The sequence below is a fragment of the Hyaena hyaena genome, unplaced genomic scaffold, assembly GCF_003009895.1.
Source record: "Hyaena hyaena isolate Hyena2069 unplaced genomic scaffold, ASM300989v1 scaffold_89, whole genome shotgun sequence".
In the NCBI taxonomy this organism is placed as follows: Eukaryota; Metazoa; Chordata; class Mammalia; order Carnivora; family Hyaenidae; genus Hyaena; species Hyaena hyaena.
This window is the reverse complement of record NW_024080719.1, coordinates 3,092,656-3,120,110: the sequence shown is the minus strand read 5'-3', so window position 1 is coordinate 3,120,110 and position 27,455 is coordinate 3,092,656. Positions and strand designations below refer to the sequence as shown.

At 42.2% G+C, this 27,455-nt stretch overlaps 1 protein-coding gene across 1 annotated transcript in view; it reads right to left on the bottom strand.

The window, feature by feature from the left end:
* Nucleotides 1-27,455, bottom strand: part of TRIM2 (tripartite motif containing 2) — a 166,964-nt gene that overhangs the window by 127,195 nt on the left and 12,314 nt on the right. The window lies entirely within an intron of this gene.

Genomic DNA, 27,455 nt, shown 5'->3' with positions numbered 1-27,455 from the left:
CATATGATATTTGTCCTTCTCTGCCTGACTTATTTCGCTCAGCATAACACCCTCAAGGTCCATCCATGTTGCTACACATGGCCAGATTTCACTGTTTCTCATTGCCATGTAGTATTCCATTGTATAGATAAACCACATCTTCTTGATCCATTCGTCCGTGGATGGACAATTAGGCTCTTTCCATGTTTTGGCTATTGTTGAGAGTGCTGCTATGAACATTGGAGTACATGTGCTCCTATGCCTCAGCATTTCTGTATGCCTTGGGTAAATTCCTAGCAGTGCTATTGCTGGGTCCTAGGGGAGTTCTATTGTTAATTTTTTGAGGAACCTCCACACTGTTTTCCAGAGGACAGGCGCCCCTCTTTTTTAAGGAAATGAAAGGGATGCCTAGGCAATATGGCTTCATAAAAAAAGGAAACCAAAAATGTAACCATCAACAACACAGAAGGACTCTGTAGATAGAAAGAATGAAAACTACAATTTTTCTTGACTCTGACAAGGTTTTTGATTTTGTTCTGCTTAGCTGCTCCTCAGTGCCTTGTAAATCGTGGATGAAAATAACCTACTCTTAGGTCGGCCCACAATCTGTTAAAGAAATGAAAATTCTAAACACATTCCATTAAACTTTCATTATCTTCAAATGCACTCATTCTTTGTAGATGAGGAAATTTATAAATAATTATATGGATGTTTCATGTTTATTATTCTCTATGATTTCTTTGTACTTCTCTGAGAAAAGCAGTGATAGTAACGCTTCAAGTCAACTGGCATATGAATTTGAGCCGTGAAGTGGATTCTGCTAACCACACATCAGCATAAATGTACTTTCACTTTTCTGACCACACCGATAGATTTTTACAAGCCTCCTATAGTCTTTTGCTCTGCCCCTATAAGACCCATGGCCCACATTTGCAAAATGATGCCCAAAGTTAGGCTGTAGCCATGGAAAAGAGCAATAAACTTACTTATATAGTGAACCAAGCAATGGCCTTGGGATCATTTGCCCATCACCCAGCCCACTGAGCTAAACCACACAAGTTTAGTTGGTGAAGACCATAAAGGGATTTGCTGAAAACCAAGTTCAGAATTGATCCCAGGACTCCTGTTTCCCTTTCCTACATGAGTAAACCTCTCTGGCCCTGGAGATTTCTTGGGGCTTGCGGTAGACTGGATCGTGGCCCCCAGAACATATGTCCACATAGAACCTCAAAATATGACCTTATTTGGAATAAGGGTCTTTGCAGATTTAATTAAGGTAAGGGTCTTAAAATGAGATCATCCTGGATTAGGACCCTTTCTCTTAATTTCCTTGTCTCAAATTTTATATAAGTGGAATCATACAGAATATACTTTTTGTTTGGCTTCTGTCTTAGTCGGTTCATGATGTTATAACAAAATACCACAGACTGAGTAGCATATAAACAACAGAAATACATTTCTTACAGTTCTGGAGGCTGGACGTCCAAGATCAGTGGGCTAGCATTAGTGAGGGCACTCTTGCATGGTATAGACTTCTCTCTGGGTCCTTACATGGAATTGTCAAAGGAGCTCTCTTGGGCCTCTTTTATAAGGGCACTAATCTCACTCATAAGGGCTCCGTCCTCATGACCTATCACCTATCAAAGGCCCACATACTAATACCATCACCTTGGGCATCAGAATTTGAACATATATATGGGGTTGGAGATACACAAACATTCAGACCACAGCGGCTTCTTTTATTCCAAATTTTTAAAAGATGTATCCATGTTTTGGAGTGTATCACTAGTTCATTCTTTTTAATTGCTGAACAGTGTTCCATTACATGACCATACCACAATTTGTTCATCCATTTACTTCTTAAAGGGGTTTTAATCAAATTGATTTGATATTCCAAGTGTAGGGGAGAGGTGAGAGAACATGAATGACAATTTCTCAGAATCTAGGTTTTCCTCTTTATTTTCTCCTTTATGGTTTTTGCACTTCACCTTCAAAGTCCTCTCCTAGGCTTAGGAGAGGACTTCTTTCCCCAGCCCTCATTTGATGGAACCATTGGTCCAATGTTGGCCCTCTGCTCCTGAATCCCAAGCTGGAACGAAGAATCCCTGTGAGGCACTAGTTGAAGCCCAAGTTAGTTCCTTCAGGCTTCTTGCCAGCCTCTCCCAGTGCCTGCGCTTCTCTCCAGGTGTCCTGGGTCCATATCGCTGATCTCACATCCATGTCCCTCTTTTTCCTTTGCCTCTTCTGAGTCTCTGCCTTCTACTCTCCTACACTTGGAGGTGATCCATTGTGTCTTCTCCACGGTCCATGCTCCATTCACCTTGCCCAGAAAGCACTGTACGGCTGGCCCCAGCCCAAAGCTGTTCAATCCTGGGTCTTGGCCAAATATATTCCAGTTATTTAATTGAGGGAGGCAGCATGGTAGTGTTTGAGAGCACAGACTCTGGAACAGGCTACCACATACCAGCTGCGATTTAGCATGGTGCTTCTGTTTCTTCATCTACAGCTGAGAGCAACAGTCCTGCTTCATGATAGGACTGTCATGAGGATTAAATAAAATATCATAGTAAGCATTATATATGTGTTCCATTAAATAGATGCACATAAATGTTCAAGTACTCTTTTCACCACAAAGAATTCTACTCGCACTCATAGATTTATTCATTCGAAGATTTTTTATTGTGCCAGGAACTCTCCTCAAAATGGGAAACAAAGCAGTGAACATAACATATGCAAATTGTATTTTATTAGGGCAGACAGATAATACAGAAACAAACAAGTACAAGCATAGACCATGTCTGTTAAGTGCCATGGGGAAATACAGAGTAGCCTAAAAGCAGGCCTGGCAATTTCCATGAGTGGCTGAGCTGAGTTCAAGGGCTGCAGTCAGGGTGATCAGGAAAGGCCTTGCTGAAGGCACCCTCTGAGAGCAGCCCTGAAATGGTCTCGGAGAATGTGCTTAGGCCCATCTGGGGAAAGAACAAGTTTCCTCCTTGGCAGTAGAAACAACAAGTGTAAAGGCCCAGAGGCCCCTGCCACCTTCTGCTCAGTGGCTCTTATAGATTGGCTGACTGTGGGTGGACATACTATGTGAACTTTCATTCGTTCCACTCATTCTACTTTCAGTTAGAATCTCTTGACCTTGATGTACATTTTTTTTTTTTACTCAGAATGTTTAGAGATGGATACTCTGGCTGTGAATTTACAGCCTTAACACTTTTTAGCATACAGGTACAATGCCGGTTGTAGTGGAATTCAAATGAAATGAGTTGTTGGCCTCATCCTGCTCTGTTTAGACAGCCTGCATGATGCTGGGATGCTTGGGGAGAAGTGGGCACCAAGAAGCACCTTCGTTGCCCTCAGGACTTTACCAAGAGACTGGCCACTTAGATCCAAGCTTAGCATTCAAAAGGGGGATTTAGAGAATGCTGAGAGGCTTAGCAGAGAGCAACCCAGACAGTAAAAGAATCAGAAAATACATCCAGAGGAGATATTTTAGGAACTGAGCACACAAATAATTAGTTTGAAGAAGAGATGCTTATATGTTCCTTTCCTCTGAGAACAAACTGAAAGAAAATAGGCTTAACTTGTAGCATGATGACTTTCCAGGTGTTTGTAAAAACAAAACCAGGGGCACCTGGGTGGCTCAATTAGTTGAGCATCTGACTCTTGATTTCAGCTCAGGTCATGATCTCACGGTTCATAAATTCGAGCCCAGAATTGGGCTCTGCACTGACAGAGCGGAGCCTCTTGGGATCCTCTTTCTCCCTCTCTTTCTGCCCCTCTCCTGCTCACACTCTCTCAAAAATAAATAAACAAACTTAAAAAAGAAAAGAACTTCCTCATAAGAAGTCTTGTTAAAGAGTGTGGTTGTCTGACTCCTAGACCCTGAAATTATCAAAAGAAAGAGGAAAGAAAAATTCCCCACCTTAATTTTTAGCCTTGCTGTTCCCTTTGACTTGTTTCTAAAACTATGTCATCATCAAGCAAACCAGTTGTTTAAAAAAAAAATTTAATGGGGCACCTGGGTGGCTCAGTCATTTGAGTGTCCCACTCGTAATTTCAGAGCAGGTCATGATTCCAGGGTCATGGGATAGAACCCTGCATTGGGCTCCATGATGAATGTGGGGCCTGCTTAAGTTCCTCTCTCTCTCCCCCCACACACCTCTCTCCCCTTCTCATTCACTTACTCTCTCTCTCTCAAATAAAAAATCCAGGAAATAGGAAGCTTAGCTAACATCTCCCTAGAATTCTGCCTAATGGCCATCCAATTCACAGTGTTTTCTCCTTTTCTGGAATGGCCCAAGCAGGGCTGGACTGTCTCTGCCTTTGGATGGAATCTCAGGCACATCCCCAGTAACTTTTTCAAGTCTTAGGTAATCAAGTCTTCTGAGCACTTTCAATACTAGAAACAATATCATTTCACTAATTTGAATGTCTTATAAAAAATCATAAAAGCATAAACAATAAAAGGAAAAAGTTGATAAAGCTTTATCAAAATTTTAAAAATATGTTCTTCAAAAGATAACACTAAGAAAATGAAAAGGCACATCACAGAGTGGAAGAAAATATTAGCAGCAGGTATCTGACAAAGAACCTGTGTCCAGACTATATGAAGACTCTATGAACTGTAAGTCAATAATTAGAAACCTAGTAGATCAGCTTTTTTAAAATGGGATAAAATATTGAACAGACATTGACAAAAGAAAATACAGAAATGGCCAATAACACATAATAAGATGCTCAACATCATTAGTCATCTGGAAAACGAAAATTAAAACTAAAACAAGATACTATCCCACAACCACTAGAATAGCTAAAATGAAAAAGTCTGACATGACCATAAATGAAAGATGTAGAATCACTGGGATTCCCATACATTGTTTGTGGCCATACTAGAAAATGGAACAACTCAGGAAGAACATTTGGCAATTAGCTATAAAGGTAAATACCCGTGTATCATACAACCCAACAGTTTTCACTTGTAGGTAATTATGCAGAAGAAATGAAAACATGTTTGTGTAGAGACTTGAAAAGAATGTTCATAGCTTGTTAATAATAGCCCACATCTGGGGAAAAAAACCCAAATGTCCATCAGTAGGTGAATGGAAAATAAACTGTAATATACCCATTCAGTAGAGCACTATTCAGGAATAAAAAGGGAGAAACTACTGACACACACAACATAGACCGATCTCAGAAACTTCAAACTGAGTGAACGAAGCCATCTCTCTCATTCTCACTCTAATATTAAAAAAAAAAATACCCCTTCCAATATAATAATAACTCTAACCTCCTACTTTATTTAGAGCTTCTCCTCCCCCAACTTCTTTATGCTTTCACCATGGAAACCTGAAGTAGAACTATGAGGGAAGGTTGGAGTTTGTTCTTTCTTCTGAGCTCTACTTCTTCTTCCTGGAGTTTATGTTTCTGACCTTCCAGATTTGGCCTAAGGAGGGAGAATTAGGGAAAGATGGCCATAATCTTTGGGTATAGACATAATATGACATTCATACACTTGGTATCTGACAGGTGTCTGAAGCTGGTGCTCAGTCCCCTGGAAAGCTTTTATGGGGTCTTGGAGAGCTCTGTTGTGAACTCTGGTTGAAATTCTCAAGACGTGGTTGACACTGAGCTCCAGTGCTTTATCACGCAGGGGTGGACCTCACACAGACTCTCCCTTCGTCAAGGCTCAACCACTCTTCCACACAGCCCTCCTGGCAAGGCCCTCCCGAAAAAACTCCTCAGTGGAAAAGGTGGGCTTGGTGCACTGGAAAACTGCATTCTTGCCCCCACCACTGGGGGCAGCAGTGACCAGCAAGGCAGTCTTCCTCTCTCTGTTCTCAAACCAGTCCTTATGCTCTCACAACGTTTGGGATGAGTGTCAAGCTCATCCTTTATCACTTGGTTTCAGTGGGGAGGAAGCACCCTCTCCCTCTGTCATGGGGTAAGGCAGGACAGGAAGCTCACACACTGACAACCTCTCCAAAAATCCAGAGAAAGCCTTAGCTGGGTGATGGGCCCAGGGTCACAAAACAGTTAATGTCTGCCCCCTTAGTAAGTCCTTTACCGTGGACTTACCACACTTTGGTTCCTGAGTGTAGATGGCATCTACTAATTTTTCTTAACTTTTGGGGTCCCTGTTTACATTGGTACAGAAAGCATTCAGTTTTAGAATTCTAATTACATTTTTTTGATTTGGGAAGGTAAATACCTACCAATAAATTCTGACACTTTGATAAAAAACATTGCTCAAACATTCTGAAATTCAAATTTATCAAATCTATGACATAGTAATAGATCTTCAATTAGAGATCTTCATATAGAATTTTCTCTTTATAAACAGCATGTTTTACAAGGATGATTTGAATTTTTGATATGGGAAAAAATTTAAGTACAAAAATAGGGTTTTACTATTTTGCAGCAAAGGGGTTTCATTAGAATCGATTGCTTTTCCTGGAAAGTACCAATAAATATAATATAGCTAATCTACAGGCAACCCTGACAATTTGTGCTATCTGTAGTCCAGCTTCCCTGAATAGGCAAAGGTTGTTTTCTCATTCTCTCCCTTCTGGTCAATTCTTAAGGTCTGGAAGAACAGGCTCTTTTGATATGAAGAAGACATGTGGTAGACAGGGTGTGGCTTTAATTCAGCCAGAGGACATGGAAGAATGGCCCAGGCCAGGGAAAGCTGTTCCTCCCCTTTCAGGAACTTGGCAGCTGAGACAATACTTGAAAAGCAGCCCTCAGGTGCGCCCGGCTGGCATCTTAGGTTCTGTGTAATTCTAGAAGATTCTGCTCCAGGCTGTCCCTTGAGCCCCCAAAAGAATTCCTTCCTTAGCAACAAAGCATGAGAACAAGGCTCTTCCAGTCTCTTTTACAGGTTTTATGAAGATGAAATGGCTCCAATTTTTGAAGATGCACCTGAGGTTTAATCACTATTTCCTAGAAAGACTCTCAAAACTCTCCATATTTCTTTTGTTTTGTAAAAAAGCACAAAATTCTGAAGATAGTCACATCTCATCTTTAATCTCCAGTTTGTTAGCTTCACTGAATCACAGAATTGTTAGAGCCAAATGTAACCTAAGAGCTTATTACGTCATAGACAAGTAAACCATGACCCAAGGAAGTGAAGTGACCCAGTTCCCATCACCCAGACCAGACTCCAGACTCACCCTCAGGCTCTCAGTGACTTTCTCAGCCTCAGCACTGTTAACATTTTGGGCTGGATAATTCTTCATTGTAAGGGGCTATGCTGTGCATCGTAGAATGCCTATCAGCATCCCTGGCCTCTACCCACTAGAAGCCAGAAGCACCCCTTCTCCCTCCATCATTGTGACTCCCAACAGTGTCTCCAGGCATTGCCAAGTATCCCATGGGGGACAAAGTCACCCCTGCTTGAGAACCACTTGTCTGCCAATTTCCTCAGTCCCTCCCTTCCCACCGTGAGATATGGGGTGGTCCATTTTAATAACAGTAGCTGTCTGTACAAGGGCAGCTTGCTTCCTTCACTTCTCCCACTCAGCTGCTAATTGAACCCAATCTTTCTTACCAAGTGCCTCCTCAGTGAGAGATAAGCCCTGGTCATGGTTAACAGGTCCACAGGAACCATGAAATCCTCTTCTGATTCCGCAGTTCTCCTTATGTAATTTCCCGTGTCTATGCCCTGTCTCCCAACTCCTTTCTGAGCTCCCTAAGAGTGGAGGTGTATTCCCCCTAATTGGCATAATTCATCCCAGGATCCTTCCTACTGCACATGGCGCTGGGGACAAAGCAGAAGAACAGTAAATGCAATTAGCTAACCAGCTCTTTGGTGAGGCAGGCTCTTTTCAAACACAAAAGCACAGCTGCTTAAATGTTTACATGTGTGGACATCTGAGCAAACATGAAAGGGAGAGACCCCAGAAAATAACTGCCCTGCAGTCCCCTCAATGGCTCAAGATCTATGGAGTTATGTTGAGAGGTGGAGTGCTATCAACCAGGGAAGGTTAAAGCCTCTATGACTGATGTCTTTTACTTGGCGTAAAAAAGCCTCTAAGACTGATGTCTTTTACTTGGAGTAAAAGCCAATGCGATGAAAACAAAAATATTCCTGAGATTTCCAAATTTATATACTAAGTGAATAGCTGTTTTGATGAGGAGCCTATCCTGGAAGGAACTAGCCATACTAGGTACTCTTTTGGCCAGAAAGTTTTTGTGGAAAGAAAGAATAGCCTCTGCTCTCAGGTAATTATAGTCAAAATGAAAGAGACTGGGGTGCCTGGGTGGCTCAGTCGGTTGAGCCTCTGACTTTGGTTGGCTCAGCTCATGATCTCATGGTTCATAGGATCAAGCCCCGCATCAGGCTCTGTGCTGACAGCTCAGAGCCTGGAGCCTGCTTTGGATTCCGTGTCTGCCTCCTCTCTGTCCTTCCCCCACTCTCACTCTGTCTCTCTTTAAAAAATAAATAAGCACTAAAAAAATATTAAAAAAACAAATGAAAGAGACTGAGGTGGTAAGTCAAATTACTGTGGTGATCAGATCACAGTGTATACAAATACCAGATCGTTATGCTGCACACCTGAAAATAATACGATGTTATATGCCAATTGCACTTCAATAAAAAAGACCCATTCATTCACCCATTTGTTTTATAATTCATTCAATAAATACATAGGAAAAAATGTATGTATCAAAAATGGACACAAAGGGCAAATCACTGTGGAACATGCTGCTGAGGGAACATCAAGAATGCCTGGCTAAAAATTATTTAATTAATTAAATTAAATTTAATTAAAGAGAATGCCTGGCTAGGGTACAGCCACTATGGAAAAGTACGAAGGATACTCAAAAATAGAACTGTCACACGATTAAGCTACTCTACTTTGGGACTATATCCAAGAGTAAGGAAAACACGAAGTGTAAAAGATACCAGCACCTCCATGTTCACAGCAGCATTATTTACAATAGCTAAGGCCTGGAAACAGCCTAAGTGTCCATCACTGGATATGTAGCTGAAGAAGTCATGGTACATATAGACAGTGAAATATTATTCACCCATAAAGAACAAGGAAGGCCTGACATTTGTGCTAACATGGATGGACCTTGAGGACATGATGCTAAGTGAAATAAGGCAAAAAGAGAAAGGCAAATCCTATGTGATCTCACTTGATCCTACATGATCTCACTTAATCTAAAAAACAACCAAACTCATAGAAAAAGGAACTGTATTTGTGGTTACCCTTGGGGGGGCGGGAGGAGGAATTGTAGGAAAGGGGTCAAAGACACAAAGTTGCAGTTATAAGATAAATAACCAGGGGTGCCTGGGTGGCTCAGCTGGTTAAGCATCTGACTTCGGCTCAGGTCATGATCTCACAGTTTATGGTTTCAAGCCCTGTGTTGGGCTCTGTGCTGACAACTAGCTTGGAGCCTGGAGCCTATTTCAGATTGTGTCTCCCTTTCTCTCTGCCCCTCCCCTGCTCACGCTCTCTCTCTCTCTCTCTCTCCTAGAAATAAATAAAACATTAAAAAAAAAAAAAAGGTAAATAACCACTAGGGACGTAATGTGCAACATGATGAGTTAGCTAACACTGCTGTATGATACAGAGGAAAGTGAGGAGAGTGGATCCCAAGAGTTCTCATCCCAAGGGAAAACATGTTTACCCTTTAGTTTTTTCTTTTTATTGTATCTATCTGAGAAGATGGAGGTCAGCTGAACCTATTGTGGTATCATTCCGCAGTGTATGTAAATCAAACGATCGTGCTATATACCTTCAACTTATATTTGATGATGTATGTCAATCATTTCCCAAAAAAACTGGGAAAAAATTAATTGAAACAATTAAAAGAATGCCTGGTTAGGGAATGGTATTTGGATGGACTAGGACACTACTGCACTCCAAAAAGAAGGAATGGCATTCACCACCACAGAGAAAATGACGTGCAGATGGATGCTCTGGATGGAAATGTATCACCAGGCACGCAGGACGGTGGCTGAGTCTGTGCTTCTGATGAGGCCTCTCCTGTCTGAGAGCCCCGACTCCACCTCCTGAGGACAGAATAAAAGCAGCAGGTCCTGATTTCTGAAGAGCCGATCTTCGCTGTGCACACAGCAGAATATCACCACTAGGCCATCAGAGGTGAGCAAGGCTGCATTCATCCATCCTTTCATCTGCGGTCAGAAGCCCACTCTGGCCAGAGATGGGGAGAACAGGCTCTCCCCAAAGTGTGCAGAGGACGTCTTGTCACTTGAGTGATTCCTTGTCCTATCCTATGGACTGAATATTTGTGCCTCCCCCCATTCATGCATTGAAATCCTAAGTCCAGTGTGACTATACTGGGAGATGGGGCCTCTATGAAAGTAATTAAGGCTAAATGAGGTCATAAAGGTGGGGCCCTGATCCAACAGGACCATGCCTGCACCCTGATCTCAGACTTCCAGGCTCTAGAGTTGTCGGAAAATAAATTTCTGTTGTTTAAGTCACCTAGACTGTGGTATTTTGTTATGGCAACCTAAGCAGATTAAGTCACGAACTCTCTCCCCAATGAGCTAGAATCCCTGGCCAAGGTAAAAGGCCCTTGGTTCCTCCATTCTGTTCGAGAAGCTCATTACCATTCAGCTTGGCTTGCCCTTGTCACAGACATTACATTGTTTGGTAGTACTTCATGCTTTTTACCCTGACTCTCCCATTTAATCTTTCAAAGTTTGGCAACTGTTATCCCCATTTTACACATGAGAATCATGAAGCTCAGAACACAAGAAACTTGCCCAGAAGACCGATCTAAGTGGTAGAGATGGAAATACAGCGCAGATCTGGAAAGCTCCTTAAGATCATCTGATAAGCACCTGCCAGAGAGCCTAATGTTTGCTTATCACTAATCTCTGACCTTCTTTGATATCTTCATCGGGTGCCCTTGGGCTTTCTTATCCAAAGGCAAAGTCCCTGCACTCCAGAGCTTCTCTCCTGACTGGGTTTGCTAACACTGTCATAAACTCAGATCTGGCTCTGATCACAGCCTCCTTCTGCCTTCCTCCATAGTCCTCTGGACAGTCCTGTCCCATCGCTTCCTTGGGTAGAGCTCAGTTTCACAAAACCTACGTGCAGGGCCTCAGACACTGTGCCAACCTCTGCTACAGCCCTTCGGCTCCCCTCACACACACCCTCAGCAGATGTATATTTCTTCCACTTCACCCAACACATGCCCTCAACGAACATTTATCATCCGGCTGGGGCAACGGGGTCTTGTCACAGAATGTGAAGTAATGCAATCGTCCAGCCATAAAGGCAGGCCTGAGGGGTGAGAAGCTGCCTATGCAGCATCAGCCAGTGATGGTACAGACCACAAAGGTCGTGTTTTCAGGGGAGAGCAAGGTGGCTCTGCACCAGCAAGAGCAGAAAAGGCCCTGGAGCAAGTGTAATCTGTGATAGCACCGTGCGTTGAGGCTCAGGCTTTGGGGCCAGACATCAAGAGTCAACCATATCCTCTACCTGGTCACTTGTTCGTTCATTCATTCAATCATCCATTCATCAAATCTTTATTATGTATGTTCCAGGTGCTATGCTGAGTGTTGGAGGTACAGTGGTGAACAAACTCCCTGTGTAAGCCAGACAATAAATCAGGTCATGGGCTGGGACAACAGCCCCGAAGGAATAACCAGGGTGATGTCACAGAAGGTGCAGGGGACACAAAAGGCATCTGGGGAGGTGGAAGGGAAGCACCCTACGCAGAGGGCAGGACCAGCCCTGAGGTAGGCAAGCACTTTCTGAGAATGAGGAACAAAATGGGTCAATGGGGTTGGAGGACAATGACAACTTTTATAATTCAACTCATGAATTGAATTATGGTGAAACACCTAATGGATTTGGGGAGAAATCCACAAAATCATAAAATGAACCATTCTGTACTGTACATACCTCAAACACTGAAAATGAACCCTCCTTCGTAAGACTAACCTGAGTGGGCGCGTATTGCATGGCAGGCACTGGGATCATTGCTTTTATTTTCATGTTTCAGCTCCCTTAATCCTCATAACAGTCCTCTGGGGTACATACAATGTGTAGGTAAGAACACTGAGTCCCAGACACTCGCTACCCAAGGTCACACAGCCCAGAAGTGCCAGACTGGGGCCTGAACCTGAGTACTAAGGGACTCCAATCTCTTCACTTGCTCTTTCTCAGCTTTACGATCTCAAAAAACCCCTAGTGTCCGCAGATCCAATGGTATGACATCAGGAGAGTACCTTCTTAGTGCTCCATCCCTCTGGCTTCACTTTGGATTCTGAACCAAAGAACTGTTTCCTCTCCATCTGTGAATTATGGCTCTCTGAGGGCCTCAGTCTCCCCACCTGTAAAATGGGCTGCTCTGAGCCCCCAGTGGTCTGAGATGGGTAAAGGGAGCCTCACTCAGCCCTTTCCTTGTTTTCCCTTCAAGGATGCAGAAAACAGCAGCAGTGAGGATGAAGCAAAACTAGGATTCAGTCTGCTAATTAGGATTCAGTCACACCATTTTCTAGAGTATACCCATTTCTAAAAGAAAACCTCTCTACATAAAAAAAAAATGGGAGAGGTTCTGGGGGGCACAGTTGGTTGAGGGTCTGAATTCAGCTCAGGTCATGATCTCGTCGTTCACAGTTCGAGTCCCGCATTGGACTCTGCACTGATAGCTCGGAGCCTGGAGCCTGCTTCAGATTCTGTGTCTCCCTCTCTCTCTGGCCCTCCCCTGCTCATGCTCTGTCTCTCTGTCTCTTTCTCAAAAATAAATAAAAACATTAAAAAAANGAGCCTGGAGCCTGCTTCAGATTCTGTGTCTCCCTCTCTCTCTGGCCCTCCCCTGCTCATGCTCTGTCTCTCTGTCTCTTTCTCAAAAATAAAAAAAAAAAAAAAAAAAAAAAAAAAAGCTCTCCATTGCCAGGACCTCAGAGTAGGAAATAGATGCCAGACAAATTTCTAGAGAGCAGAAACCCACATCTCCTGACTTCTGTGCAGCACCCTCCCTGTCACAGGGAGCCCAGCATCACCTGGGGGGAGGAAGGAAGATGGGAGCCAGGCTAAGAGAGAGGCAGGGAGCCATCAGGGGCATCTGACAGCCTCAGGTAAGCAGGATACCCCGTCTGCCACCTCCAGCCCTGGTATACGGGGATGCCAGGATTGAGTCCAAATGAGGACTCATTACTATCGTTCCCTACCTTCTACATCCTGGCCTTATACTCCATACATCTTTATCCTTAGTGGATGAGAGAAGGTTGAAGGCCAGAGCTGTGTTCAGAATGGCAGGCAGCAGGCTATCAGGCCACGAGCCTCTTACAGTCTGCAAGTCTGCCTAATGTGTCCACTGGGGGTAAGGAGGTCAGCGAGCCCTCATTCCGTTCAAATGGCTGTCCCAGCCTGACTCAGAATCTGGCCATCACACAGTCAGTACCTTATGTGCTAGAGCCACTCCCCGAGCCCAACACTTGTGATCTGAGCCCACAGTCCAGAACCATCTCTTTTCCTTCTCCTGCCTTTTAGAGGTTTTTTAGAGAGTCATTAGGCTTAACTCTTAGTGTTATGGCCGGGATCCCACCTATTCTGTTTGACCTGGGTAAGTCATTGAACTGCTATGGGCCTCAATTTCTTCATCTGTAAAATGGATTAATAATGGTAGCCACCTCAAAGAGTTATTATGAGAATACATAAATTAGTACATTTTCAAAAGCTTATTCATTTTCTTTTTTCAGTAATCTCTACACCCAACATGGGGCTTGAACTCACAACCTGAGATCAAGAGTCACATGCATTTCCCATTGAGTCAGCCAAGTACCCTGTTAGTTAGTACTTAGAACAGCGCAAGGCTCGTTATGTAAGAGTTAGCTCTTATCGTTATTATTACAGTTGCACATGCTCATCGTCCTGAGGTCATCTTCCTCTTAGTAGCCCTTACCAGAGGTCTCTAGCTGACACTTGGGACAAGTGAGTGCATAGGCCTACCTCTTTGAGGGCAAGTGCATTTCCAGTACTCAAGACGATGCCTCATACAAGTGGGCACTTGATATATATTTGCAGATGAATGAATATTTGCAGAATGAATGAAAGCTTAAAGGAGCTAGCAGGAGTGGTTAGTATTTTCCCCAAAGGATTATTTTCTTTTCCCTAGGATGATCACAACACTGAAAACTTGCCTTCCAAAGGCCATGTGCTCTGACAGCGAAGACTTGAGACCCTAGGAGCTCTTGCCTCTGTTTCTGGCCATGTTCCAATTAGCTGCATGACCTGAGGCTGTCTAGAGCCTCTGTTTTCCTGGTAAGAACAATAATATCCACCTCGTAGGGGTATGGCAAACATTAATTAGATGGCATGTGAAATGTGCCATGAGCTTCACAAAAGAACACCTTATGTTACGATACAGCAAAATTATTTTTAAAAGAACCAAAAATGCATTGAGTTAATGGGGCTGTTAATTTTATTGAGGACAAAGTATTCTTCCTATTTAGCTAGCTTCACAGAAGTGAAATTATGTTTATCAGTCAGATCTGAAGAGAAAGCAAATCCATTTTATTCACTGCAGGTTTCAAATGGAAAGTGAAAATATCTGACCTCATCTCACCAGCTTAAATAAAACTCATTTGAGTATTCAGAGAATTTGACGTGATTTGGGGGAGAATTCTAGGGCTGTGATGTTTGTACAGTTAACGATATAGATCTGGCAACAAAAGTATTACAGTTAAAGGCTGTCCTCCTCCTAACTGGCATCCTAAACACAGAGCAGCTGGCTGCCCGTACTCAGGTCCCTGCTTGGAATGCTGTGGGGCGCGGATGCACCGAAACACACATGTACAGTGACCGGGTCCAGACTTGCTATGATACCACACAAAGTGTTGATTTTCTAAAGATCCCTTAAAACCCTCTTAGGTATCAATCCACCTATCCCCAGGGAACTGTGGCTTCCATTTGCTTCCAAATTCCAAATTCCAAATATCTGAAAAAAACCTTGTCATTATACTTAAATGGTGCTTAAAGTCCCCCTTCTGTGAAATATAAATGAGCAGAGTCCAGAATCACTATTTCAGAATGAAACTAGAGGCAGATTAGTATGACCTTCATGACTCAAAAGCACACCTTTACACAGCATTTCCCAAGGTAGTCTGCTCAGGAGAGAAGCAAATAAATGATACCAGTTAAGACTAGAAGATTCTGGGGCACCTGCGTGGCTTAGGTTAAGTGTCTGACTCTTGCTTGATTTCAGCTCTCAGGTCATGATCTCTCAGGGTTGTTAGATCAGGTCCTATGCCTGCCTCTTTGCTGGGCATGGAGCCTGCTTAAGAGTCTCTCTCTCTCTCTCTCTCTCTCTCTCTCTCTCCCCCTCTGCCCGTCTCCCACTTGCACTCCCTCTCTCTCTCAAAACAAACTGGACAATTCCGAATGAAACAGACCTCCTTACTGCAGAATTTCTCAGAGCCTTTAATGCATTAACATGCATTGTGAATATCTAAGAGAAGATAACAATATGCATGATTCTCAAGTTTGTTTGACCAGGAATCATTTTGTAGCACCCTTTTCCTCAAAGTCAACATCTCACAGAACTAGAAAAACTGCTTGTTAGCATAACAAACTCCCTCACAAAATAGGCCTCTTCAAACTCTATCAACTGCAAAATAAATATTACTCCTATTTTCTTGCAAGAATGGGAAGCAGCCAGAAGGCACTAGAGCCTTTATTCTGACTCACAATATCCTCTTCAGTTTTTTGTTTTTTTTTAAGTTTGTTCTCTTAGACCAAAGCCATTTGAGTGATTAATCTTCAACAAGCCCAGTCATTGGCGGTTACCAAATGGGTCTTTCACAAATCCACAGAGTTTGGCTGCTCAAAATGGTAACGTACTATAAAAACACCCTACAAATATCACCTGCTGCATTAACTGAACTGCATTCACACGATAGTATCAGCCCAAAGTCCAGCAGAGCTGGGTCACATGTTTATGGAGGCTGGCGGGGCAGAGGCTGCCTTCTTTAAGGTGACTTCATTTGGTAGAGACTGTTCATTGTTTGCCTACCATCCTCCTCCCTTTCTCCCATATGCTGGATCCCCCGATTTGTACGTGGGCCCAGGAACACAAGAATAAAGGCTTTGTTACTTAGATTCTCTCACAGTTAGCTGTGGCTATTAAGACTACATTTTGACCAATGAGATGCACATGGAAAGACTGAGCAATGACTTCCGGAAACCTTGTGTTATCACAGTTGACCTTGCCATTTGGTTCCCCTTCACCCTTTTCTTCAAACCTCTCCCCTTCCTGCTGGGCTAGAATGTGGGAAATGACTGGTACTTAAGCAGCCTTCTTAGACCATGAGGTAGAAGCCAGTTACGAGTATACATAAATAACAAAAGCAATGGAGCCCTAGACCCTGACAACTTTATGAACTGGGCTGCTCACTCTGGATTCCTTCTACCTAAAAGAGTAATAAATTTCCCTCTTGATAAGCTACTGTACGTTTTCTGTCACAGATGAATTAAGTCTTAACCAATACAACCAAGAGCACACAACGATTTTCTTATTGGGAAATAATTTCAAACTTACAGAACAGTTACACAACTAGTACAGAGAACTCTGGTATACCCTTTTTCCAGGTTTAACAATTGCTAGTATTTGGTCCCATTTGATTTATTGCTTTTAATTTCATTACACAATTTTTAACAATTTCCGAGAGAACCGCATACATCATGCCCCTTAACTCTTAAGAACTTTAAAGTGAACAAGGACAAGGACAAAAGCTGCCACACAGCCATAGCTACCAAATTCAGAAATTTTATCTCTGATACAATACTACTCCCTCATCTATAGTTCATATTCCAAATTCACCAACTGTCACAGTAATGTCTTCTCCAGCCCAGGATCTAATCAGAATCATACATTCATTTATCATGACTCAGATATCAATTTTAAGGGAGAATTTCTCTAAAAAAAAAAAGAAAAAGAAAAGAGGGGCACCTGGGTGGCTTAGTCAGTTAAGTGTCCGACTTTCACTTAGGTCATGATCTCAAGGTTCGTGGGTTCGAGCCCCACGTCGGGCTCTGTGCTGACTGCCAGCTCAGAGCCTGGAGCCTATTTCAGTCTATGACTCCCTCTGTCTCTGACCCTCCCCTGCTCACGCTGTCTCTCTCTCTCTCTCCTAGAAATAAATTTTAAAAAAAAATTAAAAAAAAAAGAAAAGGAAAAATCCAAATTAAAGAGAAATCACAGTGCTGGCATTTCTAGCTTATTGCCACTTCTACCTCCTTTCTCTTTAAAATTCATGAATCCGCCATTGTCCCCCTGTCAAGTTCGATGCCAGTTCTGGAATGCAGCAGCTTCCCCCAATGTGTTCTCCTAGATCTACCAGACACCATCCTTCTCTCCTGTTACTCCTTAACCCTGCTTCCATGACTTCTGCCCTTTCTAGTCACAGCGAGACCATCATTACTGCCGCGTTAGGAATCCTCGCCTATGCAGCAGTCAAGGGCAGAGAAGAGCCCATTATGCACATCATTTCCAGTAACTGGCATGACAGAATCAATGTGCTAGGAAAAATTGCCCAAGCCCTTGACAAAGAGGTGGAAACAAGGATCATTCAGGCCCCCCTGGATGTTAACAGCCATTAAGACAGTTGAGTTTTGTTCAGATATGGTAGCAATCAGTATCTTGCAATGCATCTGATAAAGGTGATTTCGAATATATAATTTGTTTGTCCTTGAGAATTTATTTGCATCTTATCTGCCTTCATCTTATCTGCATCTAAATGCAGGTGAGAATGTGTCACCTGCATTTCTAAGGGCTTTGAACCTGCAAATGGAGACACCAGCGCTCTGCTTTTCATGGCAAGAACCATGTTTGCTGATAGTCTATTTATGATGTACAGCAGAGTTCTCTACAACTTCATTGAGTTTATTCAATATGCATTAGTCCATTACAAACATTTTATAGTGAAAAGAAATAATTTATTTTATTAATGAAATTAAGATGACTGGGTGACCATAAAAGTAAAATAATCGTCCCATTCTCGGGGAATAGTTCCTAAGGAATCACAGTGCTGGGAGTCTGGCCATCACCCCACTGGAGGGGAGTGTGCCTGATCCACGGACTAACAAGGACCAGCTCCTTTAGACACACTCGGAGGACCTGGTCGCCTAAGTATAACCCCATCTGTCCCGGGAGATAATCTATATCCTCCATTCTCCATTCAACTAGGGTCTCAGGACTGGTCCCAGAGTCTCCCGGCCATATGGAACAACTAAGGGACAGGGAGGGAAGGTAGGTTTTCTGTCAAGTTAAATGTGTTGATTGCACTGTCAGGGAAAGCCACTGTCTTCATGTAAATTGCTACCACATTTCCAGACTACAGTCCCATTGATTTAGAACCAGAAGTACAAGGAGAAAGAGAAAGAAAATCAAAGGCAGTGCGAGTATCTCCATGGAGAATGGATCCATCATTAAGACATAATACTTGAATGTCACACGCTCTGCAGCCTGGCACCTTAGGTATCCAGACACTGCAATTATTAATGGCAGACTGGTTCCAAGTGGAAAGAGATTTCCAGGCAAGCTTATTCGGGCCAGAGAGTAGAGAGATGTGAAGTGCAAGCAGGAGGTGGGAGACCAGCCCAAACAGGATTGGCAGCTGGTAGGACTCCTGGTTCTGTCCCTCCTCTGGTTCTGGCCACCGTGAGAATGTGTCACCTGCATTTCTAAGGGCTTTGAACCTGCAAATGGAGACACCAGCGCTCTGCTTTTCATGACCTTCCAGATCTTCCTCCTCAACCCCTAAATCTGGCTACCGTGAGGAAACAGGTCCACATGAGGGAGATTACAGACCCTAGCCCCAGATCTGAAGACCGTCACTCCATTCTAGCCACATCCCCATGCCTTCATCTGGTCAGGGAATTTTTTAAACTTGCTTTCATCAGGGGCCACCACATGTCAAGAGTCATTCCTGTGGGTTAAAATCCATCCTCCTCTCCAGGCCCCTGGGGGAGTTGCCCTAAGGAGCCCTCCTCCCTCCCTCACTAGCTCACTGTGCTTGTTTGCCCTGCTCTGACCTTCCAAGCTCCTTCCTCCTCCATGATTTCCGTGGTCCTGTCTTCCTGGAACATTCCACTGCAGACCTTTGCCCCTGAGGCCTTGAAACGTCACCTCCGTGTTGCTTCTCAAACTATCCCAACGCAGGGGCACTGTCTCCATCTACTGAGCCCGGTGGTTCTGTGTTCTCACCCTGTTTCGTGGCCACTCATCACTGCAGCGGAGTGGGCACTGCCACCATACGTCCCAGGTGGGACACAGCGTGGGCACAGCACATTTGTGCACTGAAGGAACAGTTAGGATCTAGCCGAGAATCTTATCAGCACGGACCACCGTTCCAGAGCATATCAGGAATGAAAGTCTGAAAATTGGGCATCATCAACCCTCTCTTGGATGTGCTCCCAGAGTCAGTTAAAAATCACTGTAATTGGGGCACCTGGGTGGCTCAGTCGTAAGCGCCCGACTTCGGCTCAGGTCATGATCTCTTGGTTTGTGGGTTTGAGCCCTGTGTCCAGCTCTGTGCTGACAGCTCGGAGTCTGGAGCCTGCTTCTAAATCTGTGTCTCCCTCTCTCTCTGACCCTCCCGTGCTTGCGCTCTGTCTCTCTTTGTCTCAAAAATAAACATTTTTTAAAAATTTTAAATTAATCACTGTAATGGACAAATGGTTTCTGGGAAAAAAAAGGAGGAGGAGGAGGGAAAGAGGGAGAGAAAGAGGAGGAGGGGAGGGAGGAGGAGGAGAAGTCCATATTCACTCAAAAAACAGGGGCTGGTGGGACTATAGAGAAAAAAATACAAAGCGCATCAAAACCAAATGCAATGTGCACATAATTTCCATTCTGACTCCACAAACTATCAAAAGATGCCTTTGAGACAGTCAATTTGAATATGGATGAGATATTAGATATTTAAAAATTACTGTTAATATTATTAGGTATGATGATTGTATGATGGTTATGCTTTTGATTTTTTAAAAAGTCCTTGTCTGTTCGTTATCCGTCCCGAAGTATTTATAGGTGAGATGACATATTTGGGATTTGCTTTAAAATATATCAGCAAAAAACAAAACAGTAATAATTTGTGGGGAGGAGGGACAAGGCTGGCAAAAGGTGGATAACTGTTGACACTCGGTTTGCATTCATGGAGACTCATTATACTCTTCTTTCCACTTTTGTGCAGTTTTGAAATTGTCCAAAAGAAAAAATATTTTAAAAGCCACTGAATCCACACAGTCTAAACCTTGAACTAGGAATTACCATCTTTTTTCTGTTAGTTAATTAAATGCATATTTATTGAAATTCTGCTATGTTAAAGGCATAGCGGCCGCAGGTACCTGGGTGGCTCAGTCAGTTGAGCATCCGACTTCAGCTCAGGTCATGATCTCACGGTTCATGGGTTCGAGCCCCGCATCAGGCTCTGTGCTGACAGCTCAGAGCCTGGAGCCTGTTTCAGATTCTGTGTCTCCCTCTCTCTCTGACCCTCCCCTGATCACACTGTCTCTGTCTCTCTCAAAAATAAATAAAACACTAAAAACAAATTTTAAAGAAAAGCATAGCGGCTGAATTGTGAGAGGTACAGAATACAAAAGACATGATCAAAAACCAAATGTGTACAGGGTAAATATTTATGGTGGCTTATATTTGGCCACTTGGGCATGGGGGAAAGTCTCGTCTCTTCTCAGATAGTGGATATGCTGATCTGTAATCTGACAGCCTCTGTTCTAAAGATGTCCACCCCTCATACTTACCAGAAGATTGTGCGCAAGCCTCCTTTTCCTCATTTACTATATTCCTCCTCCTCCCCTTCCTTCTCCTGCCCCTCCCCTTCCTCTCTTCTTTTCTCCTTTAATTAAAAGGCTAACACTGTTAGCCCCAACAATGAGGCCATTCACTTCAGCATGTACTTTGCTATGCAGTGGATTGAATGTACCATCCACACATCCCAGCTGCAGGTGCCATTAATGCTTCCACGGGCAGTGACACAAGAACACATCTGTGTTGCAGATGAAGCTAGGATATGCCTGACGCTATCAGGCATCACATCATCCTAGGACACATCATCCTAGCAGATGAAGCTAGGATATGCCTGGCTATATGCATGCCATTACAGAGTGACACATCCCTCATTCATGCTAAGTACTGTGCTGTAGAGGGAAATGCATATGCTTACATGCACCATATTTAGGCATGGATAGATGCCAGGCATAGATATTCAGAAATCAAAAATTCAAATACATTCCAATTACAGGCTATCTGGAAGGCTGGAAAGACATTTCACAAAGTTGGTGCTTTTGTCAATGTTATGGTGAAGGATGACAGGGAACTGTCATCAATATAAAAATCTTTACAAATGCTGTGGTTTAGGGGTATCTTTTTTAGTAAAATATCCTATAAATACATACACACTCCTAAATATTCTATACATAAGCATATATATGAATATACACATTCATAAAACCTGAATCACACCAGAAAAATGACAGGTAAAAAAAATGCTACTTCAAACAGTCAAGTAAAATTAAATCAAAATTCATTTATCAAGGTAGAGTGCAAAAAGCAGGGCATATTACACAGGTTTTTAAAAAATATATAATCCAATAACTGAGACTGTTGCCTCCCAGATAACAAGTGTAGGGATAATTAAGTAAAGCAAACAAGATATGTTCAGTCTATACATTGAAACATGGTGTGTGAGTCTGCATTTTCTGAAGCACACCAATCACAACAATATATTTCTTTCAAGAACTTGCCTGAAATTTTGGTCCCAATTGCATCCTGAATAGCAACTTCTCTGCTCTTCAATATAGGTTGATTTCTTGAAGAGAACAAGTTACTTTCACTACCATGGAATTTATATCAAATGAAAATCTTTTAAAGAATTCTAGGGCACCTGGCTGGCTCAGTCGGTTAAGCATGTGACTCTTGATTTCGGCTCAGGTCACGATCTCATGGTTGGTGAGTTCAGGCCGGCCTCGAGCTCTGCACTGAAAGCGTGGAGCCTGCTTGGGATTCTCTCTCTCCCACATCTCTCTCCCCCTACCTTGCTCAGGCACTCTCTCAAAATAAAAAAATAACTTAAAAAATAAAAATTATTAAGAAAAGAATTTTAAGTAAGTGCTCTATTATAGCTGGAAGGTCAACACTTTGGGAATGTATTTTAAAGACCTTTTAACAGTGTAATTAAATCAACTACTGTATAGGTACCACTATGTTTTCTAATTTAAGACATTATATTTTTAAGCCTATTGAACTGGTTTCATTTGAGAAAATGAAAAATTAACATTTTGAGATATGCCAAAGAAAGTCTCTATAGTTTTAAACTCAATCATGATTTTCCACCGTGTGTATTTTTTTAATGCTTTTTATTTATTTTTGAGAGAGAGACCAAGTACAGGCAGGTGAGAAAGAGACAGAGAGAATGTGCAGGAGAGGGGCAGAGAGAGAGGGAGACACAGAATCTGAAGACAGGCTCCAGGCTCTGAGCTGTCAGCACACAGCCCAACGCAGGGCTAGAACTCACGAACCACGAGATCATGACCTGAGTGGAAGTCGGACACCCAAGCCACTAAGTCACCCAGGGGCCCCTCCACCATGTGTATTAAGATCATTTTTTCCCTTTGTGCTTCTCACTGCCTGCTTTTGGTCACTTTATAGCTATGTACATTTTTTTCTAGTTTGAAAAGCAATCAGAGGCGCCTGGGTGGCTCAGTCAGTTAAGCCTCCAACTTCGGCTCAGGTCATGATCTCACGGTTTATGGGTTCGAGCCCCGCTTCGGGCTCTGTTCTGACAGCTAGCTCAGAGCCTGGAGCCTGTCTTTGGATTCTGTGTCTCCCTCTCTCTCTGACCCTCCCGTGCTCATGCTGTCTCTACCTCTCTCTCAAAAATAAAAATTAAAAAAAAACATTAAAAAAAATAAAAGAAAAGCAATCGATGTTCTTTACATTAACCCAATTACATTTATTATCCTACCATATAGATGATTCCTTAACAGTTTAGCATAATACCAAATGATTTTCTAAACAAACATATTATTAAAACAGTGCTTATTAAAACAAAATAATTGATAGTAATTTATATATATATTTTTACCTTTCTACCAGTAACATATCATGGATAACTCTCCTGATGGAAATGTTTACTTCTATAATCCCATTTCTTGGTGTGTAGTTGCAAAATATGCTATTTTATGAATATAGCACAATTTATTTAACCAGTCCCCCTAAATTAATATTACAAATCCAAAGAAATAATCCTTGTACACACACCTGTGCACACTTTTCCGGTTTAAAATGTTTTCTTTACGTATAAGTGGCTGGCTATATTTTCCCCTTTTTTCCCCTAATCAGCATAGATAATTCAGGAATTAAGTAAATGATAAGGAAATTGCCAAATGAGCCTTGGAAAGCACATATTTTTATATTTCATGTGATTCAAACACTTATGTATTTTGTCATTTTCTATACTTCTGAGCCAGAAAATCTGCAGAAGAGAAATTCTGGGTGGAGGAATTTAGGACCACTTTCAACAACCCCTGCAAGTCTAGGCTCACTGGGGGACAGAACTCTAGACCCGTGTCTTTCTCCCTATATAGTGTCATTGCAAAGGTCTGACCCAAGTTTGTCTCCGTCTCTTGTCTCCTGCACTTTTCTCCCAGTAGCTGCTTCTCTTCTTCCACCCTTGCAACGGGAGGTGTAGTGTTCTCGGCATTCCATAGTCTTAGGCTTATCCCAGAGGCAAAGGGAATTCAAGAGCTGAGAAATTGGCCGTGCTGAATCTAAGTATGGTAGTGAACGAAAAACCAATAACTTGTTAAAAACTCCAAGGGTAAAGTCAAACATGAAAAATGAGTAAGGCTTCAAAATAAACATTGTTTCTTTGCCATTTTGTTGGGCAGCTTTTGATCCTTTTGTAACACAACATTTTCATTCAGGATTTCTTTCCATGTTGCCATTTGCCATTGCATCATCCTCATGTCACGGTTATGTTTTTCAATGGGCTATTTGTTTAGAGACTTTTTCCTTTCCTTATTGCCAAATTCTGTGAACAATGAATTACTTCAGTGGAAAACCCCATGCCATCTTTAGAGAAAGATCATGTGTGCCATTGTATTCCTTTGTGCTTTCATTGGTTTGTGTGTGATAAAAGAAAGCATTTTAAAAATACAAAATAGCCCAGGGATGACTTGCTGGCTGAGCCAGTAGAACATGCGACTCTTGATCTCGGGGCTATATGTTTGAGCCCCGTGTTGGTTGTAGATTACTTAAAAATAAAATCTTTAGGGGTGCCTGGGTGGCTCAGTCGGCTTAGCATCTGACTCTTGATTTTGGCTCAGATCGTGATCTCACGGTTCATGAGAAGGTCAGGTTCTGCAATGATGTTGTGGAGCCTGGTTGGGATTCTCTCTCTCTCTCTCTCTCTCTCTCTCTCTCTCCCTCTCTCTCCCTCTCCCAAAATTAAATAAATAAACACTTAAACTCTTAACCACACACAGTGCTCTGTGGTTAGGTAAAAATATTTAAAATATTAACAGCTTCTACTCAAGAGGAGAATTTTAATCTAAGGTCACCAGACAGACTCCTGGGAAGCAGAGGCACACCACATTGAAAGCTGGAGATTAAGAAGTCTAGATACTGAACGGTAGGCATTGCAGATTCCACTCCCTTTCATGCTCTCAGAATGGTGGAAATCAATTTTATCTACCCAAAGCAAAAGCACTGTTAGGAGACTTCTTAGTTTTAAAAGAAACTAAAATTCTCACGAAAGAAAAATTCTCTCAACATTGCCTTTTAGGGTCTCCCAAAGAAAGCCTGGCTTATTGCTAGATGGTTCTTCCAAGGAGGTCCATCAACTGCCATATCCACTAAGCACACAAAGACTGAAATTCAACATTTTAAAGCCTCGCTCTTAAGTATGTGTGCAAAGACCATCTGACATTTGAGAAAAGACACAGTCTGAAACAAACAAACAAACAGAAAAAAGGAACTCAGAAGCCACAGAAACTATACAGGGAGCAGAAGAAATGTTTTTAAAATCCACTATATTTAATATCTTCAGAGCCCTGCCCCAAAAGATATTATATCCATTAAACCGTAAGATATTTAAGAAAAATAAAAGAACAGGGGCACCTGGGTGGCTCAGTCGGTTAAGTGTCTGACTTCGGCTCAGGTCATGATCTCACGGATCATGAGTTCAAGCCCCACGTAGGGCTCTGTGCTGACAGCTCAGAGCCTGGAGCCTGCTGCAGATTCTGTGTTTCCCTCTCTCTCTGCCCCTCTCCTGCACATTCTCTGTCTCTCGAAATACCTTTAAAAAAATTTTTTAAAGGGAAAATAAAACTTGAATATATATACCTATCTTTATAANAAAAAAAAAAAAAAAAAAAAAAAAAAAAAAAAAAAAAAAGAACACACACACATTAAAAAAAAGAAAACATAAATGATGCCTTAGAAATTATAAATTTGAAAAACAGAAAATCTCAATAGCATAAAAGGTAAGAAAATTAGAAGATCAATTTAAGTGGCATAATGTTTAGCTAACTAGAATTTTAGAAAAGAGAAGGAAATAAAGGGAAAGAAATTAGCAAAATGAAGAGTGTACTTTCCCAGGAATGAAAGGCATGAATTTCCATATTAAAAAGGGCTAAGTCACCAAAATAATTAATGGAAAAATGCTCAATTCATAGCAAATCACTGTATCAGACTACACAGGGATAAAACATATTGAAGGAAACAGATACAGGGAATGGCAAGGTCTTCCCAGCAGCAATCATAGGGACTAGAAGACGGTGGAGGAGGCTTCAAAATTCTGAGGGTGGGGAGCCTGGGGGGCTTAGTCAGTTAAGTGTCTTGACTTTGGCTCAAGTCATGATCTTGCAGTTAGTGGGTTTGAGCCCCGCATCAGGCTGTCTATGGTCAGGACAGAGCCCGCTTCAGATCCTCTGTCCTCCTCTCTCTCTGCCCCTTCCCCGCTCACACACACACTTTCTCTTTCTCTCCCTCTCTCCCATAAACATTTTAAAAAATTCTGAGGGATAACGCTTTTCATCTGGGCATTCTATACTCAGCCAGATTATGAAGTGTGTGGATAAAGACATTTTTAGATATTCAAGGACTCAAAATTACTTTGCATGTGTTCTTTTTAAAAAGAAACTACTAGAGAATATATTTCAGAAAAAAAACAGAATTAAATCAAGAAACAAAAAGACATCGGGGTCAAAGAAAAAAGAATCCAACACAGGAGAATGACAAAAATGAGTCCCAAAACAAAGCACCCTGGTGGTGGAGGAAAAAAACAAAAAACAAAAAAAAGAAAAATCAAAAAACAAAAACAGTCCAAATTGGAATAGAACAGGGGCAAATGACAGCAAAATCTCAGGAGTGTCCAGGAAGTGGAACCAATAAAATGTTTGGATTTTTTTTTTAATATTTTTATTCTTTTATTTCTAGGATAGAGAGAGACAGTGTGAACAGGGGAGGGTCAGAGAGAGAGGGAGTCACAGACTCTGAAACAGGCTCCAGGCTCTGAGCTGGCAGTCAGCACAGAGCCTGACGCGGGGCTCTAACCCACGAACCGCGAGATCATGACCTAAGCGAAAGTCGGACGCTTAACCGACTAAGCCACCCAGGCGCCCCTGTTTGGATTTTTTTTAATGAAAGAAATGATTGATAACTATGTGACCTATCTCCTAGAGCATTTGAAAAAATAATGACAATAGATCCATAGAAGAGCTAACAAAAAAATGAAGTGGTTATTAGCTCTGGGTAAAAGAAAATGCAGTACATAAAGGGAAACATAATTATAGTAAGCCACTTGGCTAAGCAGTGACAATGTTTGTATAGTCATAATAATGCAAGTGGTGATTTAATCAAGACTTGTGCTATAAGCTGTGGGGAAGGAAAGAGAAAATAGAGTGTAGGAGAGGAGAAATTTTCATCTGCTGTGATTGAGAGCCAAAAGCTAATACCTGAAACTGAACAGTAAATAGTAATAGTTACGTATGTATATGCAAGGAAATCTCAGGAAAGATAAACGAGAGGCTGGTGACATTGGTCACTTCCAGACTGGAAGGAGGAAGACTGGGGACCAGGGTGAGAAGGAGACTTTTTGCTGCTGCTGCTGTTGTTGTTGCTGATACTGTTTTAAGTTTATTTATCCTTTGAGAGAGAGAGCGCACAGGGGAGGAGCAGAGAGAGAGGGAAAGAGAGAGAGAGTCCCAAGCGGGCTCCACACTGTCGGTGCAGAGCCCAGTGTAGGGCTTGAGCTCGCAAACTAGGAGATCACGACCTGAGCCAAATCAAAAGTGGGATGTTTAACGCACTGAGCCACCCAGACGCCCCAGCTTTTCATTGTTTTCATCCTTTTTTCCTTTTGAATTTTGAACTATGTAAATATATTACCTTTTTGGATAAAAAATAATTAAAAGGAAATAGCAGAAAGAGGACAATTTTTAGAAACATGAAACAGCAAACAG